Source organism: Leucoraja erinacea, chromosome 4, assembly GCF_028641065.1.
Source record: "Leucoraja erinacea ecotype New England chromosome 4, Leri_hhj_1, whole genome shotgun sequence".
Classification (NCBI taxonomy): Eukaryota; Metazoa; Chordata; class Chondrichthyes; order Rajiformes; family Rajidae; genus Leucoraja; species Leucoraja erinaceus.
In genome coordinates this window covers 25,576,777-25,596,275 of record NC_073380.1, presented here as the reverse complement: position 1 = coordinate 25,596,275, position 19,499 = coordinate 25,576,777, and the positions used below count along the sequence as shown (strand labels likewise).

Sequence of the window (19,499 nt, the reverse complement as noted above, 5' to 3'; positions counted from 1 at the left end):
TGGATGATCAGCCATGATCATACTGAATGGCTCGAAGGGCATATTGAATGGCTCGAATGGTCGAATGGCCTCCTCTTGCACCTATTTTCTATGTTTCAAGGGTTATGGGAAGAAGGCAGGAGAATGGGGTTTAGAGGAAAAGATAGATCAGCCATGATTGAATGGCGGAGTAGACTTGATGGGCCGAATAGCCTAATTCTGCTCTTACAACATATGAACTTACAGGTAATAATAATAAATTTTATTTGTGGGCGCCTTTCAAAAGTCTCAAGGACACCTTACAGAAATTAACAAGAGTAAAAAAACATATAATTGGAGTAAAATAAATAATAAAGACATCACCAATACACAAATTAAAGAGAGAATTCGATCCAAATACAAAAAATCAAAAACACAATGTGAAGAGAGAGCAGCGGCAGCTAAACCGCGCCAACGTACACTCTCCCTTCCAACAGTCATCTTGGACACAAACTAAAATATTCACTTACAAATAAAAAATCCAGTCCAGTCTCCATCCCCAGTTCTCCCAAAGTCAGGCCTAATCGAGGCCTCCGCTATTGCCTCTACGGAGGCCCAATGTTCCTGGCCGTTCTGGCCGGGTGCTATTGCCCCGGCGTCGGGAGAGTCCTCTCAGCGGCTGGGTCACCTGGAACGGCCGCTTCCTTACTGGAGACCGTGGCTTCCGAAGCCAACAAGGCCGCGCCGGTTTGGAGCTCCCAGGTTCCCGATGTTGGAGTCGGTGTCGCCCGCTCCACTCCGCACCGCAGACCCGCAGCCCGGAGGTGATGAACTCGGCGGTCACAGCTCACCGGAGCTCCAGCGCGTTGATCCAGCGCGGCGACCCAGGCAAGGCATCGCCCGCTCCACTCCGCGATAGCGCTCCAGCGCTGTGCCGCCATGGAAGCCGAGGTGCTGGGCGGTCCCCACCAGGAAACGGCGCTCCAAGCCCGCTGGTAGGCCACGAGGACGGGTCGACGGGGCAGCCCGGAAAAAAAGCTGCCTCACCAACCAGGTAGGGACCTAGAAATATAGTTACCCCCTTCTCCCCACATTAAGAAGTCTATTTCTCCCACAAACAAAGCACAGGACTCACTAAAACTACAAAAAAAAAGTGAATTAAACGGACGACTGCACCAGAGTACTATGTTTACATATTTATTTTGTGGTGCTTCTGGTAAAAAATTATTTGTTCTGTTTCAGGACATAACAATAAAATATTCGACTAGAGTCAAGAGTCAAGAGTGTTTTATTGTCATATGTCCCAGACGGGACAATGAAATTCTTACTTGCTGCAGCACAACTGTGGTTAGTGCTCGAATTCGATGTCCTTTATACACTCATTCCAAGCCACCATGCAGGCATTCACCTCCCTCCCTTCCCAATTACACCAATACTTAACCAAATCACAGAATCATTGCAATTTATGATTCAGGAAGTATCCACGTAAACAATCATATTCATGCCAGCCTAATCTCTACTCCAGGTCTGAAATCTTGAAAGGCTTTTACAAACTCATAGAACCATAGAATCATACAACATAGAAAAAAGGCCCTTAGCCAAACTCATCCATGCCTACTAATATGGCCCATGTAGGCTAGTCACTTTTGCCCATGTTTGGCCCATATTGTGAAATCCTTCCTTTCCATGTCATGCACAAACTTTTTAAATCTTCTTGCCTCTGCCACACTACCAGGGTGTGTTCAAGAACTGACCCCCTTGCCCCAGCAAAAATAGATCCCCTCATTTTTTGACTGATGTTCTCTAATCTTTCCTCCTTTGATATTGACTTCTCTGCTGAGTGACTGTTAGATGCTTAACAATGATTGTATGCCTTTAACTAAACTTAATTTAACTCAATTAACTCAATTATCTTCAGGCTCCATAGGAATAAAAGTGAGACGGAATGGTAAAATTGGGAGATGTGACAGAGAAAATGTTATTAAATGTCAAGAATTTAATAGGAAGAACAAGGAGAAAATATATAAAAAATACAATTATACTGGAGGTGTAGGATGAAAAAAAGCTGGGTGTTTGTAAGTTTTTGAAGATAAATTTAAAACATGATTAAAATGCACACAGGATGCACAAGAGTCACAGAGGACGTGGAAGTAAACTAAGAAAAATTATATCTTTGAGTTACAACTTGAGTACAATTCTGGTCAGACTTCAGCCAGGAAAATGGGTGAATATCGAGGAAATGTTTACTGGAATGGTGCCAGTAATGTTTTGCTTAGCGATACAGCATGGAAACAGGCCCTTCGGCCTACCGAGTCCATGCCGACCACCAATCACCCGTTCACCTGTTTTAAGCCAAAGGAATTGTTCAACTTGAAGAGTAGGAGTTGAATTGAGATGTGCTAGAAGGATACAAAATAATAGATTTATTAGGCAAGCAAAAAAGCCCTGCGGATACTGCAAATTTGAAATGAAAAAAATGACAAATGCTGGAAAATTCATCAAGTGAGACAGGTAAGAAAAGTGAAACTTTAATGTCAATGGCTTTTCATCACACCATTCAGATTATGTTTCCTTAGTTTTCAAGAACTAAGCTCATTGATCTGAAGCATTAACTCTGTTTGTCTCTCTCCAAGTGCTGCCTGACCTAATCAGCATCTCCAGAATTTTCTGTTTTTCTAAATTGTAGATTTAAGGTGATTGTGAAGGAAACAAAGGAATCGTGATGTAGTTTTAAAATTGCAATTAGCGAGTACCAAGAGCAGGGCGGTGCAGTGGTGCAGTGGTAGAGTTGCTACATTACAGAGCCAGAGACCCTGGTTCGATCCTGACTACGGGTTATGTCTGTATGGAGTTTGTACGTTCTCCCTGTGACCGCATGGGTTTCCATGGGTCCTCCGGTTTCCTGCCACACAAGTACACATTTGTAGATTAATTGGCTTTGGTAAGTTGTAAAATTGTATGTAGGATAGTGTTAGTGTATCTGGTGATCGCTGGTGAGCCGAACTCGGTGGGCCGAAGACCCTGTGTCCACGGTGTATCTCAAAAGTCTAAAGAGCACCAGACTTCAATTGCTGACAATGCGGTGTCAGTCAACCCAGGCTTTCAAAAGAGCATGAGAAGGTATTGCATTCAAGTGCAAAAAGATATCTATTTGCAATTCGGAAATGAAGCATGCCATGTCCACATCCAGCAAGACCTAGACAAATTTATTCATTAGTAAAACACAAAAACCCGGTGGAATTCAGCGAGGTCGGCGGCATCTAGGAAGGGAATGGATGGGTGACGTTTTGGGTTGGGATTTTTTTTCATAGCCAAAACATCACCTATCCATTCCCACCACAGATGCTGCTTGACCTGCTGAGTTTCTCCAGCACCTCGTGTTTTACTCGTGATTCTAGTATCTGCAGTTCCTCGTGCCAACATTTAGACATGAACTATTAAGAGACAAGTAACATCTGCACACAGAGGTTCCAGGCAATAACCCAATCTCCAGCAGGACTGAAGCTAACCACCAACCCTTTGATATTGAAAGGCATTACCATTACCGAGTCCTGCACCACCAACATTCTGGCGTTCCGGAAGCAGAACATGAGTAATCAATATTGAAAGGATTCCTGATGTGTTGAATTGTAAGGAATCTAATCAAATGGGCAGAATAGAACATTGGGCTTTGTGAAGAACTGCCTGTTACAATAAATCTGTATGGCAGAGTATTTTCTTGCAATAATTTTAAATCAGCATTCACTGCTTAAATAAGTGAAACAAAATGGTAATAAAAAAATTATGATATTGAACATCAATTCCAGTAAACATCAAAGGATATTGAATAGCAGCTATTTTCATAATGATAAAGCTCTTCAAAATTAAATGTACTTCACAGATGTGGTATAAAGAGACAACATTGGGTAAGATTGGACATATTGGAATCTTAGGGATAGTGTGACAAATTTGCAAAGCAGATGCAAAGCTTTGTGTCCCACTTGCACTTTATGAATTTGGATTTCTGCATCTTCATGATCCTTTGGTCACGAACTGTCAGGATAATACTGCGGATAAAACCACAAGATGAATTTTCAGCTCCACATTGCATGTATGTGCCCAAACGGATGTCATGGACATTTCTACATGAAAGGCAGAATTGAGGTTTCAAGAGGCTAAGATTCCCTCTGCCGTCAAGGTGTTCATAAGATCATAAGTGATAGGAGCAGAATTAGGCCATTCGGCCCATCGTCTACTCCGCCATTCAATCATGGCTGATCTATCTCTTCCTCCCATCTCCATTCTACTGCCTTCTCCCCATAACCTCTCTCACCAATAAGAAGAGGTGAACATTAGAACATTAAAAAAAAATCAGTTTGTTGGGACAGAGTGGATGAATTGTTAGTTGCCTGATCAGCACTCAAAATAAGCCAAGGTTAAGTCAGTAGCAGGGAAACATGTTTTCACGCACTCAGTCAATACGTTCACAGTTTTAAAAAAAGATGCAAATTACACCCATTAGGCAAAAGATTAATAATATACACCAGTCCTTGTGAAACATGACAAACTGAAACTACAATTATAGTTGGATCTTTATTGATGGCACTTTAAGGACTGTGCCACAAGGGCAAGGCTCAGTGCAGAAAAGGTAATAACATTACAGAAAAAAATATCCAAGTAACTTCAATTTGTATGACATATACACTTCTCCAAACCAATCAATCAAACTCTGCAAACTGTTTACATTTTATCCTTGAAACTATTGTAATGTTCTTTACTATCCCAATTGAGATTGTCTTGGACAATATCAAAGAAAGAATGTCTATATTTTGAAGGGTCCCGACCCAAAGCATCACCTATCCATCTTCTCCAGAAAAGCTTCCTGATCTGCTGAGTTGCTCCAACGTATACAGTTCCTTATTTTTACCTTCTAAATAATTTCTTTGTTGGAAATTTACATTGCAAAACTGAATAGTGAAAACAAATGTGCTGAGCAATATTAAAGGCTGCTGAAATCCTCATAGAGTTAAACATTGAAAACAATTCGATTTGGAACTGCCTCATCTTCTCATCACTATGTGAAAGATGAAGTAATGCATTAATTCTCACACTGTGTACATGCTGTTGTTCCTCTTAGATATTATTTCTATTCTCAGCCACTCTGTAAAGAAACCCAGGACATCTCGCGTGAGGTGATGTGACTGTGCCTGCATCTGCCTATGCCGCTCCCTTTGAGAAGGATTTGCTTGAATATTCCAGTGAATCATCCTCAATGTAATATCAACAAGGAAATAGAGGGAAGAAGGAAAGAGTGTGAGGTAGAGAAGCAGGTAGGGGAGCAGGCAGGGATAGAATTGGAAGATAGAGTAGATGTGGAGAGGATGTTTCCAGTGGTGGGAGAGTCTAGTACCAGAGAGCACAGCTTCAGAATAATAGGACATACCTTTATAAAGAGATGAGGAGGAATTTATTTAGTCAGAAATGTGTGAATCTGTGGAATTCATTGCCACATAGAGCAGTGGAGGTTCCAATAATATGTCATTCCATGTGGCAAGAGGGCATCACCGGTGTGTGGCAAGAGTTAGATTTGTGCAAGTCATTCCACCTTTCACTGGACTACAGAGACTAAATAGCTTTACTGAATTGCCTTACCAGTTTACTTTTGTAATGTTCCTTAGTTCGGAAAACTGCCCCATTCAGCAATAAATCTGAATTTTCAAAACCTTTCCCTATGGTGATCATCTGTGAAGCTGATTTATCACCAATCAGCGACAGAGGAGGGGGTACCATTATTCTTGCCAATTCATTGGGAATATTTTTAAAACCTAAGGCCGTGTTTGGTAAATATTTGCTTCTTGATTTAGTGACGGCACAAAGGCATAAATCCACAGGTTTAGTAGAGAAGGCACTTGGAGAATGGGGTTGAGAGGGAAAAAGTTCGATCAACAATGAACGAATTGCAGAGCAGAATCGATGGACCAAATGGCCTAATTCTGCTCCTTTGTATTATGGAAAAAGAGAGAGGCTGAGTGAAAAACAGACTTTCCAGAGACTGAGAGATGAATTCTGATGCTGAAGAGAAAACAAGGACATCTAGGTGAAACAAGGTTTCACGGCACTAGAATCCTCCAAATCTGGGCTGGTTTTCGAGAGTGCAGGCCAAAATGCAGTTCATAATCCCAATTTTGAAGAAGAATCTCAGATCGGAGGGATGGAGCAAGAAAAGGTGAAGCATGAAAGAATTTGAAAATGAGAATGAGACGTTTGACAAAGTGGGAATTTTGGACCTGGAATGAGTTAGGGTCAGCACCTGATTGAAAAATGTTACAATTAGAATTTAACTACCTACATGATCATAAATATGTAGGAAGGAACTGCAGATGCTTGTTTACACCAGTTAGACACAAATTGTTGGTGTAAATTAGTGGGACAGATAGCTTGTCTGGAGAGAAGGAATGGGTGATCTTTCAGGTTGAGACCCTCCTTCTTTGGAATATTTCCATTTTTTATTCTTCCTGTTTATGTGGATAATCTCACATTTTTCATGTGACAAATGATATCCCACTCACTTAATTTGTCTATTTCTTTCTGCAGACTCTTTCAACATGCTTAACAATCGGCTTTCTTATCTACCATTTCATCATCAGTAAATAATCAATATAATGCATTCACTTCCTCCATTCAAGTCACTAATGAGTATAAAATTGAGCCCACTATGGAAGAAAGTCCCGAAATGTCACCCATTCCTCCTCTCCAGACTTGCTGCCTGTCCCACTCCTGCATTTGTGTCTATCTTTGATGCTAAATATAATGTGTCATTTTTTTAATTGACATAATGTCAAAGTTCCATGTCACAATAACACAGAGACAAAGAAGCATAACATTCCTCAGGTCTACTTCATCATCCAATAAGATTATGCTTGGTCTAATCATACCCCTTGTCCCCGTTTTTCACAACTTTTCACTCTCCTATAATCCAATAATCTGTTCATTTCATTCGCAAATATATTCAACGAGTCCGCTTCTCAACCCTCTGGAGTAGAAGATTCCAAAGATTTGTAGAAATAAAAATCCATCTAGTCACTGGTGTAAGTGGGCAACCTTATTCTCAAATGCTACCCCCCCCCCCCCCTTTTACATTTCCCTCTGAATAGAAACACCCTCAGCATCTTAAAAACAAACAGCTGGAGGAACCTAGCGGGTCATGCAACATCTGTAGGGGAAACAGACAGAAGACAACTTTTATTACCAGGGAAACCTCTCTGAACTGCCTTATATATAGGTGCATGACTTCTTAAAAATGAAGACAAAATTGTATGCAGTACTCTGGGCATGATTTGATCTATGCCGTGCAAAGCTGAAGAGAGTATCTCTTCTTTATGCCTTATCCTCATTACTATAAAGGCCAACAGCATACTTGTCTACCTAGTTATTTACTATCCTTGCTTGCGAATATACCCTACTCTAAGGTACAACAAAACGCAAATCGCACTGCACCACTGGATTCTGTAAATCTCTCTCTGATTAAACAATATTTTCATTTTCTATTATTCCTCTCTACATGAATAACCTAACATTTTACAGTATATTTCATGGGATCAATTTTATCTCTCTCACTTAACTTATAATGCATTCCCTTCCTCCATTCAAGTCACTAATAAATATAAAACACAGTATTAATCTGTATGGCGCCTCGTAACTAACATTTTGCCATTCTCAAAAATGACACTTTGTATTTTAGCTGAATAATATTCCATATAAACGAGATGACAGATTTTGTCGACCACATTGCGGCACAGTGAACCAGCTGGTAGAACTGCGCCTCCCAGCGCCAGATACCCGGGTTCGATCCAGACCTCGGATGCTCTTTGTGCGGTGTTTGTACGTTATCCATGTGTGAGCACAAGTTTCCTCCGAGTGCTCCGGTTTCTTCCCACATCTAAAAGACGTGCGGATTTGTAGGTTAATTGGCCTCTGTATATTGCAGTGTGGAGAGTGAATGAGAAAGTGGAAAAATATAGAACTAATGTGAATGGGTGATTAGTGGTCGGAGTGGATTTGGTGGGCTGTACCTCTGTACCTTTCCACGCTATATCTCCAGCCAAAACTAAATCTAATCATTTCCAGTCACCTCAAACAAGATCCCTTCCCCCTTCCACTCCTCAACACTTCAACTGAATCCAAGGACATGCTTTTTGTATGGTGCTTAATCATATTAGAATATTTTGTCAGAGGCTGTTTTAAGGGTAAACACTAAAACTTGTAAATGGTCAGCCTGTTGATATAATCAGTTGATATTAAATGAGATTATCCTTTACCAGTGACAAAAGGCAGACTTCCTTTGTTATTTTGGAAAACGGCATGTTTCATTCCTTGATTTAATTGATGTAATATGCGTCTGCAGGAAAAATAAGTTTACCGAGGACACCATCCCCTTTGCACTACATTTAGATCTGGATCACTTTTTTACATTAAGAACACCTATGTCAGGATGCAATGCATTGATTACAGCTCGGGCCTCAACACCATGATACCAAATGGGATCATCACTAAACTACTGCACCTTGACCCTGAGGCCTCCACCTGCCTCTGGCTTTTGGACTTCCATACGGTCATATAGACAGCATGGTACCATAGCAGTGGAGCCACTACTTTACAGCACCAGGTTCGATCCCGACTACAGATGCTGTCTGTATGGAGTTTGTACATTCCCACCATGACCTTCGTGGGTTTTCTCCGAGATCTTCGATTTTTCTCTCACACTCCAAAGACGTACAGGTTGGTAGGTAATTGTCTTGGTATAAATGTAAAATTGTCCCTAGTGTGTGTAGGGTACTGCTAATATGGGAAGAAACCGAAGATCACGGAGAAAACCTACGCGGCATGGGGAGAATGTACAAACGCCGTACAGACAGCACCCATAGTTGGGATCGAACCCGAGTCTCCGGCGCTGCGCCACCATGCTGCACTAGAAAGAATATCTCATCCTCGTACGGTAACTGCTCCGGTCTTCTTTTGGCCATCTGAACTTGCAGAGAGTGGTGAGTACAGCCCAGTCCATCATGGGCTCATTACTTCACTTCATTCAGTGCATCTTCATTGTGCATTGCATCTGGAAGACTGGAAGTATTATCAAGGATGCCTGACACTCTGCCCATTCCCTGCAGACTGCATCATTCAGCTGTGGCTTCACATGAACAAGGTATTCATTTGCATCCTGTTGCACATTACAATAAACTACTCAGATATGAATCTTAATGTACTTTGCGTAATAAAGCAGAAAATATCTGCATGATGGCTCTGGACCCAGGAGTGAGTCTCAAAGGAGCATATTGATAGATTCCACACCTGATCTGTTTTGTGAGACTGATTTTTTGATATGTGCACTCTGGAGAAACGACACAGGCTGAGAGCAGAGTAAAATCATTAGCAGCTCGCAGGAACTTTATGTTAGTCCAAGGGGAAAAGCATCCTCGTAAATTACAAGGTGCTAATAGCCCGAAGTCAGTCAGCAGCAGGTTGTAACCATGCCAACATGTGTGAGTGACAGTGCACTGCTGAAACAATGGGAAGTATTAAAATTGCTAACACTGCATATATGTAATGATAAATAACATATAACATTGGTCTTAAATGTTGCCCTGTTATCTGTGCTGCATTCTCACTGCAGTTTCTATTCTTTTTGTATCTAACTCAAGACTCACTGAAATATCTCTGACTACAAATGAGTACTTGGCACTGCAAGAGTTTTTATGCAGTACTAGACTAAGTGGGAACCGTTGGGTCCCATGTTCACACGGGAGGGCTGGTCCCCCAGCGCAATATTCCACCTCTCCGTCAATTCCAATATTGGTGGCTTTCTGGAGCGTTAGTATGGGTGTTGTGGGCTGAAGGGACTGGTTTCCAGAGGGCTAGTATGGACATTGTGGGCCAAATGGATCCTTGGGGTGGCAGCTCAGTCAATGAAGCCTGATGTGCTGGCAGCTCAGTCAATGAAGCCTGATGTGCTGGCAGCTCACTCACGGCTGGTGGGCTGGCAGTTGACTCATGGCTATTCCTTGAAATTCCATTCCAGGCAGTGTGCAAGGCCACCAAATTCAAGTGCAGTTTCCTACCACTTCAAGCAGGGTGCAGGGCCACCAAATTCAAGTGCATTATCCTACCACTTCAAGCAGGGTGCAGGACCACCAAACTCAAGTGCAGTTGCCTACCACTTCAAGCAGGGTGCAAGGCCACCAAATTCAAGTGCAGTTTCATACCATTTCAGACAGGGTGCAAGGCCATCAAATCCAAGTGCAGTTTTCGACCACTTCAAGCAGAGTGCAGTGCCACCAAGTTCAAGTGCAGTTTCATGCCACTTCAAGCAGGGTGCAATGCCACCAAATTCAAGTGCAGTTTCATACCACTTCAAGCAGGGTGCAAGGCCACCAAATTCAAGTGCAGTTTCATGCCATTTCAAGTAGGGTCAAATGCCACCAAATTCAAATGCAGTTTCATACCATTTCATGCAGGATGCAAAGCCACCACATTCAAATACAGTTTCATGCCATTTCAAGCAGGATGAAACAACCATAAAACCCACCATAAAACCACACAAAACACCACATAAAAACCACACTCACAGTTCAGTAAACATTCAGTGTGTTCAGTTGATTCACAGCTCAGACAGAGTCTTGACCTCTCCCTCCCCCCATCTTGCAGAGACTGAGCCACACCCACACTTCTGGGTTTTATAATCACCCTCCCACAGGAAGGGGTGTGGCCTTCATGGCGTGAATGACAGGAGAGAGATTCTTAACATTTTTTAAACACTAATAACACTTTTATTTTTCATTGATGGGAAGAATCCTCTGTACCTGATGAGCGGAGGGGGACTGTATAAGATGGCCAAAAATCACTGCCGTAAGTGGTAGCGTTTTATCTAAAATCAATATACAGTGCAAACAGGAAGTTGTTAAGTTTAGACTTTTAATCATTTGCCATTTCGAACCAACCACCACCAACAACCATTTGCTGTGCTTCATTTCAAACCAACCACCATTTGCAGTGCTTTATTTCAAACAAACCACCACCATCAACCATATGCTGTGCTTTATTTCTAACCAACCACCACCAACAATCATTTGCAGTGCTTTATTTCAAACCAACCGCATTAAGGGCACTCAAGGTCAGTAAAACCACACTCACAGTTTAGAAACATAGAAACATAGAAATTAGGTGCAGGAGTAGGCCATTCGGCCCTTCGAGCCTGCACCGCCATTCAATATGATCATTAGTTGACATGTGTTCAGTGTTATTCACAGCTGAGACTGAGAGACATGACCCTCTCGCTTCCCCCATCTTGCAGAGACTGACTGAGGCATTCAACACTTCTGGGTTTTATAGTCCCTCCGGAAGGTGCATGACCTTCAGGAGAGAGAATCTCAACATTTTTAAAACACTAATAACTTTTTTATTTTTCATCAATGGGAAAAGCTCTTGTCCTGTCCAGCGGAGGGAGACTCTGAATAAGATAGCCAAAAATCACAGCCGTAAGTGGCAGCGTTTTTTCTAAAATCAATATACAGAACAACAGGAAGTGGTCAAGATCAGACTTTTAGTAATATCGATGGGTGGATGTAAACAACTACATTATGCTCTTTGTAAGAATCCTGTACAATTTAGGCAGGTACATGGATGGGAAAGGTTCAGAGCAATATAGGCCAAATGTGTAGGCAGGATCTGCAGATGGTGGTGTATACCGAAGATAGACACAAAGTGCTGGAGTAACTCAGTGAGACAGGCAGCATCTCTGGAGAGAAGGAATGGGTGAAATGTCACCAATGCTGCCTGTCCCATTGAGTTACTCTTGCATTTTATTTTTATCTTCGGCCAAAAAATGGGCAGGTGGGACTAGTGCAGATGCGGCTTCTTGGTTGTTGTGGGCAAGTTGGGCCGAAGGGCCAATTTCCATGCTGTATGACTGCAACTCTAATTGTTATTCTTTAATCAACATGATTTTAAAAATCTGCTCATTATCAGGTTGTTGTTTGTTTTGAATTTGGGTCCAGATTGCCTGCCACATTTGATACATTATGAAGAGATTATACCTACTGTAAAATAGATTGTCATGCGGATGTGAAAATTTTCACATGAACGTGAGATTTTCATATTTTATTTTTGCGGAGGATGATTAGAAGCAATGTGGAATCACCTGTAGCTTTCTGCTTAATCCCTGGGTTTGATTCAAATGGCCCTTTACTGAGTCATTAAGGAGAGTAAGAGTAGAGTCATTCCAAGGGAACAGTAAGATTATGTCAAAGTCAACATTTTCAGAATACATAATCAGAAAACTATTATGAAATGTTAGTCAGGACCAAACAAAATGTGGTTTATTAGATATTTCAACATTATCACCTGATATCTCTGCCCAGTGATATTTTAAAAGTGGATAGGGGGAAAGGAAATGCTTGGAAATAACTATTATAATTTGAATGATAATATATCCTAATATTTTTATTAATTTTCCACCAATTAAACTATTATTTAATTCTGTTCCAAAAAAATAACAAATATCCTTTACTGCCTGTTGAGTGCAAATTAATAAATGTACATTCCTTTGCTGATGCAAATTAAAACAGTGATATTAAGTCTGAATTTCATATCCAAGCATGGGTTTTAAAGTTGTTAGTATCTAAGGTGCATCAAAAGCTAAGTCATTATCCTAACATTGTTTCCCCATTTGTGTTATTGAGCAAGTTAAGTCTGATTTACTGCCAGTATCTCACTTCCACTCCAATCCCATCATCACCTGAGTTCAAAAGATGTATGATAATTTAAAGTCTCGGCCAAAATGCAGGGTAGGAATTTAATGGACCAAATCGTGTTGGAGAATTAGTAGAGAGTTAATGGTGCATGGTGTTATTAATGCCCAAATTGGCCCATAAGATCAGGGGACTAAGAGGTTTCTTGTCAGTTTTGACTTCATAATTTACTCGATGGCTTGCCCTACTCACCATCAGTATCACGTAAATGGTATCTTGCCCTTTGCCACTTTGTTATTTTTAAGAACAAGTAAGAGGTGCGCATTAATTACCCATTAAGCTCATTGCAGAAAGCTAGGACTGATGATTCAGTATACAAAGTACCCTTTTAACATTGTGCTATTTGTTAATGGAATTCCAATCAACCTTTCTGGTATGGAAATGGAATATATTAACTGTTTAATTTATTCAATTTCTGCACAAAGCAAATTAATTGTAAACTCCTGAAAAACTTCCCACGTATCTTTCAATTTTATTTTTTTCTATCCAAATCTTTCTTTTTTCTATACCTCTTTCTCTACCTAAAATGAGTCCAATACGCACTGCCATCATTGTTATTTCTATCATAGTCTCTAAATCCCATTAAGTAAGGTGAAATGTTTAAGAGTGAACTGCAGATGCTGGAAAATCGAAGGTAGACAGCATCTGAAGGAGAAACTCAGCGGATGAGGCAGCATCTATGGAGCGAAGGAAATACGCAACGTTTCGGATCAAAACCCTTCTTCAGACTGAAATGTTGCGTCTTGCACTTGTGTATAGAGGGGCCAGATATGCCTCAGCTTTTGCTAGGAAGCTACAACTTTGCAATTTTAACGTGGAAATGAAAACTTCACAAGGGTATAAGCTGTATATAGTTCCTACAAAAAGCTGAACAATCTATTGAAATAATAGGTCAAGATGTAGCACTTAGTTTTGAAGTGCTGGGTATTAATTAATGCCTAGTCTTGAATTACTTTTGCTGCTGCATTCAAAATTTCACTGGATATTAATATCAATATCATTCAGAAAAAAAAAATCTTCTTAAAACTGTAGATGTTGGAACAGCAAAACAAACCTAACAAAAAATTGTAAATGCTGGAAAACAGAAATAAAAATAAAACAAAAAGACTGCTCCTACTCAGTATGTTTAAGAAAGAACTGCAGATGCTGGAGAAATCAAAGGTAGATAAAAAAAAAAGCTGGAGAAACCCAGCGGGTGAGGCAGCATCTATGGAGCAAAGGAATAGGTGACGTTTCGGGTCGAGACTCAGTAGATCAGTCAGAACCAAGTTAAACATATCAGGGCATTGGTACATCATCAGTTAAATTTGTAATCAATCATGCTTTAATTTGAAGAAAGAAAAAAAAGGCAATGTCAGAGCTGTGGTATAAGGAAAAAAAAAGTAAATAACACAATGGTGTTGGTTCTGGGTGTGATGGAATCGGTATACAGAAAAACACAAGGAATCATGGGATTTGTCAAAGATGGTAAGCTATAACGGTAAATGGATCTCAGCGTTATAGATACAGTGAGTATACTTTTGGTCCGATTTTTTGTTTTTTTTAAGCTTCTATTTGTCATGGGTGATTCAAAGTACCAAGATATGAAGCTGGAAGATTTTATGTTATGGAAAGTCGATGCTTTGAAGATTTTTTCTAACGGAGAGGAGGTTAAAAAAAATGGGATGAAAAGCTGAATTTGCAGCTCTTGCTGTTGCTGCAGCAGCAATGAGGAAACCTGCGCTGCCAAATACAGGTGAAGAAAAAAGGAGCATTTTAAAATCAGTACAAATAACTCCTCAAAGTCTATTGAAAGTTATAGAAATCATACATTTAATTTCATTCTCCCCATCCTCAAGAAATTTTTTTTTTAAAATGCGTGTCATTTATCATCGCGATCATGCTCACTCACGGAGGCATGAACCTATAAAAACGATAACAACATCATTGCTTTATACAAAGGCAAATTAAATACAACTAATCAATAGTTTTAACCCAGTATTTCCTTTACTAGAATAATGAAAGATCAAAAATACGGAGGAAATAAAGCCCCGTTTGCACAAAGCTGCTCAGCGGCACGCAAGAGACTGGGCAGGGAAAGACCAGGCGGCAGGGGTGGGGAGAGACCGGGCGGGGTGGGGAAGACTGGACCTTCTCTCATCTGCAGAAACGAGGCTCATTTCCAGCCAGGATCAAACCAGTGTTACAGCGCCGCAAGCACTGCCAAACCGCCACTGGACCGATCCCAGTTCACTCTCCACTCAAGTGCCCTATCCCCGCCCGGGGGGGTGGATGGAGAAGTCCGGACTGACGGGACACCAGCCACCAGGCCCACCAGGCCCACCGCCATCACAGACCCACAGCCAGCGCCAACTGCAGCCCAACCCCTGCTTCAACCCGCTGCCCGATGGGCCGCTACGGCAACAAATGCCAGTTCGCCCACGGCCTGGCCAAGCTGCGCTCTGCCCCTACAGTACCCGCTGCCACTTCATCCAGCCAGCGGCTGCCGATCTTCAGCAGGATCTCGGTGTTAGACTGAGGGGAGGTGGGGTTGGAGGTGGAGGGCTACCGGCCAACCCGGGCAGAGCCGAGCTGGAGTCAGCGGCTGCAAGTCCGGGGCCGCCACGCCAGCCCAGGGACACCCTGGACTTTGCGGAAAGGGACGGGACACCGGGAGATGACCCAGCAGCAACAAGAGCACCCCGACCCCGATCCCGACCACAGATGAAACGCAAGCCTGCACACAATGCAGAACCACCGTTGCCAAGACTTTATAGCTAGTGACCTATGACCTGGGCATGCGCAGTCGGAATATCAAACTCACTTATTATGCAACCATTGCTCAGCCAGCACCATTATTCAGTGTCTATTGGTCTCCATCCCATCACAAAACATATGCGCTGTTGTTTCCACCTCCCCTCCGTCTGTGCAACTTAAAACATAGAAATAACTTAGAACAGTACAACGCAGGAACAAACACTTCAGCCCATAATGTCTGTGCTGAATTTGATGGCAAGATAAATTAATCTCATCTTCATAAATTATAGGAGCAGAATTAGGCTAAGTCGATCCATCAAGTCTACTGCACTATTTAATCATGACTGATCTATCTTTCTCTCTTAACCCTATCCTCCTGCATTCTCCTCATAAGCCCTGACATCCTCACTAATCAAGAATCTGTCAATCTTTTCCTTAAAACTATCCATTGACTTGGCCTCCACACCCATCTTTGGCTTACACAGATTCACCGCCCTCTGACTTTAGAAATTCCTCCTCACCTCATTTCTAAAGGCAATTCCTTTTATGCTGAGGCTATGGCCTCTGGTCCTAGACTCTCCTACTCTCCACATCTGCTCTATCCAGGCCTTTCCTTAATCAGTAAGTTTCAACTTACAGCAACTTCCAACTTTGCAACATCTGCCATCATATGATCCGTATTCCACCATTCCTTGCTCATCCATGTGCCTATCTAAAAGATTCTTAAATTCCACTGTTGTATCTGGCTCTACCACCCCCCTTAGCTTCTCATTCCAGACACTTACTAGCCTCAATGTAAAAAACTTGCCCAGTACCTTTTCTTTAAACTTTGGTTTTCTCATCTTAAAGCTATGCTCTCGTGTTTTTAACACATGCTCCCTGGGAACAAAGTTTTTGCTTTTTAACCTATATATGTCATTAGTGTCTTTTACCATTAGTTATTCTTGATTGTTAAGAAACATAGAAAATATGTGGAGGAGGAGGCCATTCGGCTCTTCAAGCCAGCACCGCCATTCATTGCGATCATGGCTGATCGTCCCCAATCAATAACCCGTGCCTGCCTTCTCCCCATATCCCTTGATTCCACTACTCCCTAGAGCTCTATCTAACTTTCTCTTACATCCTTCCAGTGATTTGGCCTCCACTGCCCTCTGTGGCAGGGAATTCCACACATTCACAACCTTATTGGTGACCTTCAAACTATCTTTAATCAGGCTTTGCTGGACTTTATCTTACACTGAATGCTGTATCCTTTATTTTGTGTGTGTACACGGTGGACGGCTTTATTGTAATCATGTATAGTCTTTTCTGACTGAATAGCATGCAGCAAAAACCCTTTACAGTACCTCAATACAAGTCACAATAATAATCTAAATTAAAGTGAATGTCAAGGTCTACATTTGTGATCAGTGAGTCCAAATGAGCAGAGACTCCATTAAGTTTACATATTCTGTTGTGCTGCAGCAAGTAAGAATTTCATTTGCCCTATTTGGGACACATGACAATAACATTTTCTTGACTCTTGACTCTTGACAGATGATTAGCTGGCAACAATTAAACTGAATTCTTACTGTCCAAAGCCTGAAATTACTAGAAGATGAAAATGAAAATACCGGATGCAATATGTTCCAACACCACCAACATAACTGACCTCTCAAGGCCAGCAAGGTAAGAAAAGTATGACAGGCAAAAGCAAAACCACCTCCAACACACAGTGTTTCAGCAGATATTGATTATAACCATGTAAGGTTGTTTTTTTCCCTCTGAATTATTTTTCAAAAGAAACCACAGTCTCAAGGCAACATATTCAAATATGTATTTCTTACAACAACCATGTCTGAAAGGAATAATGAAAATATGAAATTGCAAAGGCGTTTTTAATCGAAATTTAACTGAATATTGTTGAGCTGAAAACAAAGCAATTTTAATTGGTAAGTATTTTGGCAATTTCTTCAGTTGAAAGCAAATGGAATGGTATGCTCCAAAGGCAGGTACAACATTTAAAGGACACTTGGATGGGTACATGGATAGGAAAGATTCAGAGGGATATGGGGAAACGTGGACAGGTGGGACCAGTATGGATGAGGGAGGTTGGGCCGAAGGGCCTTTGACCTTGCTTTATCAGTTTTTGACTACATAACTGAATAATTAGGAAGAAAATAGCAACAAATAACTTTGCCAAAAGAAGAATCCATAATTAATAAATCTGACCAAAGGTTTTTTCCACTCCAAATATAAAAGAAAGAAGCATAGCCGATGATGTCAGATTTTAAAGGAAAACATAAGCAATAAGATCTGGACAAGATCATTTGGCCCGTCAAGCCTACGCCTGCATTTACGTGATCATGACTGATCAGCCTTGGCAGCAGAAAAAGGTACGACTCTTTGGCGACTACTCACGACCAAACAGGTGTCATCCCCCAAAATGTTCGGCGACCTGCTGCGACTATGACGGATGCCGGCAAGTCACCGAAAAAATTGTGTACATAGGCCAGACCATTTATTCTTTTAAGCCATTTTAAGAAATATTTGAGATTCAATAATATTTCCTCTTATTTTCCCGAATACAGGACTAATCTATTTTTCACATTCAGCAAATGCATCATCCGTCAAAGTCTGGTAAATCATTGCTGCAATATATCTTGGCATGCAAATCATTTCCTTACGTAAGAAGATAAAACAGTTCAATCTATTCAGGTGACGTTTCTAAGAAGCCCTGTAAGATTTTTCTGTAAGATTTAGTAAGATTTTTTTCAATGCACTTCAAATCCTTTTCTAATACAAATAATTTGCCTTCCTAATCATTAGTAGCATGTATATGTTGATTTTCTAGGTATGCAAGTATATTTTTTCCATTTAAATATCAACAGTATATATAGTGCATTCAGAATGTATTCACACCCCTTCACTTTTTCCATATTTTACGTTGCAGCCTTATCTAAAAATGGATTGAATTCATTTTTTTAAATCATCAATCTACACACAATACGCCAGAATGAAGAAGTGAAAACAGGCGTCCATAATTTTTTGCAAAGTAATTAAAAGGAAATAACTGAAATATCACATTTATATAAGTATTCAGACCCGTTGCATTGACAAAATAATTGAGCTTAGGTTCATCCTGTTTCCATTGATAATCATTGAGATGTTTCTGCAACTTGATTGGAGTTCACCGGTGGTAACTTAAATTGATTGAACATAATTTGGAAAGGCACACACCTGTCTATATAAGGTCCCACAGTTGACAGTGCATGTCAAAGCAAAAATCAAGCCATGAAGACAAAGGAATTGTTCGTAGACTTCCGAGATAGGATTGTGTTGAGATACAGATCTGGGGAAGGGTATAAAACAATGTCTCCGTCATTCTTAAATTGAAGAACTTTGGAACCACCAGGACTCTTCATAGACCTAGCCGCCCGGCCATACTAAGCAATTGGGGGAGAAGGGCCTTGGTCAGGGAGGTGACCAAGTACCCAATGGTCATTCCTCCAGATTCCTCTGTGGAGATGGGAGAACCTTCCAGAAGGACAACTATATCTGCAGCACTCCACCAATCAAGCCTTTTTGGTAGAGTGGCCAGACAGAAGCCACTCCTCAGTAAAAGGCACATGACAGCCCGCTTGGAGTTTGCCAAATGCCATGAGAAACAAGATTCTCTGGTCAGATGAAACCAAGATTGAATTATTTGGCCTGAATGCCAAGCGTCACGTCTGGAGGGAACCAGGCAAGGTTGCCTCATCACCTGGCCAATGCCACACCTACGGTGAGGCATAGTGGTGGCAGCATCATGCTGTGGGGATGCTTTTCAGTGGCAGGAACTGGGAGACTAGTCAGGATTGAGGGAAAGTAAAGATGAATGGAGCAAAGTACAGAGAGATCCTTGATGAAAACCTGCTCCAGAGTGTTCTGGGCCTCAGACTGGGGCAGAGGATCACTTTCAAACAGGACAACGACCCTAAGCACATAGCCAAGACAACGCAGGAGTGGCTTTGTGACAAGTCTGTGAATGTCTTTGTGTGGCGC

At 41.4% G+C, this 19,499-nt stretch overlaps 1 protein-coding gene across 2 annotated transcripts in view; it reads right to left on the bottom strand.

The window, feature by feature from the left end:
• Positions 1 to 19,499, bottom strand: part of tsnare1 (T-SNARE Domain Containing 1) — a 776,868-nt gene that overhangs the window by 207,510 nt on the left and 549,859 nt on the right. The window lies entirely within an intron of this gene.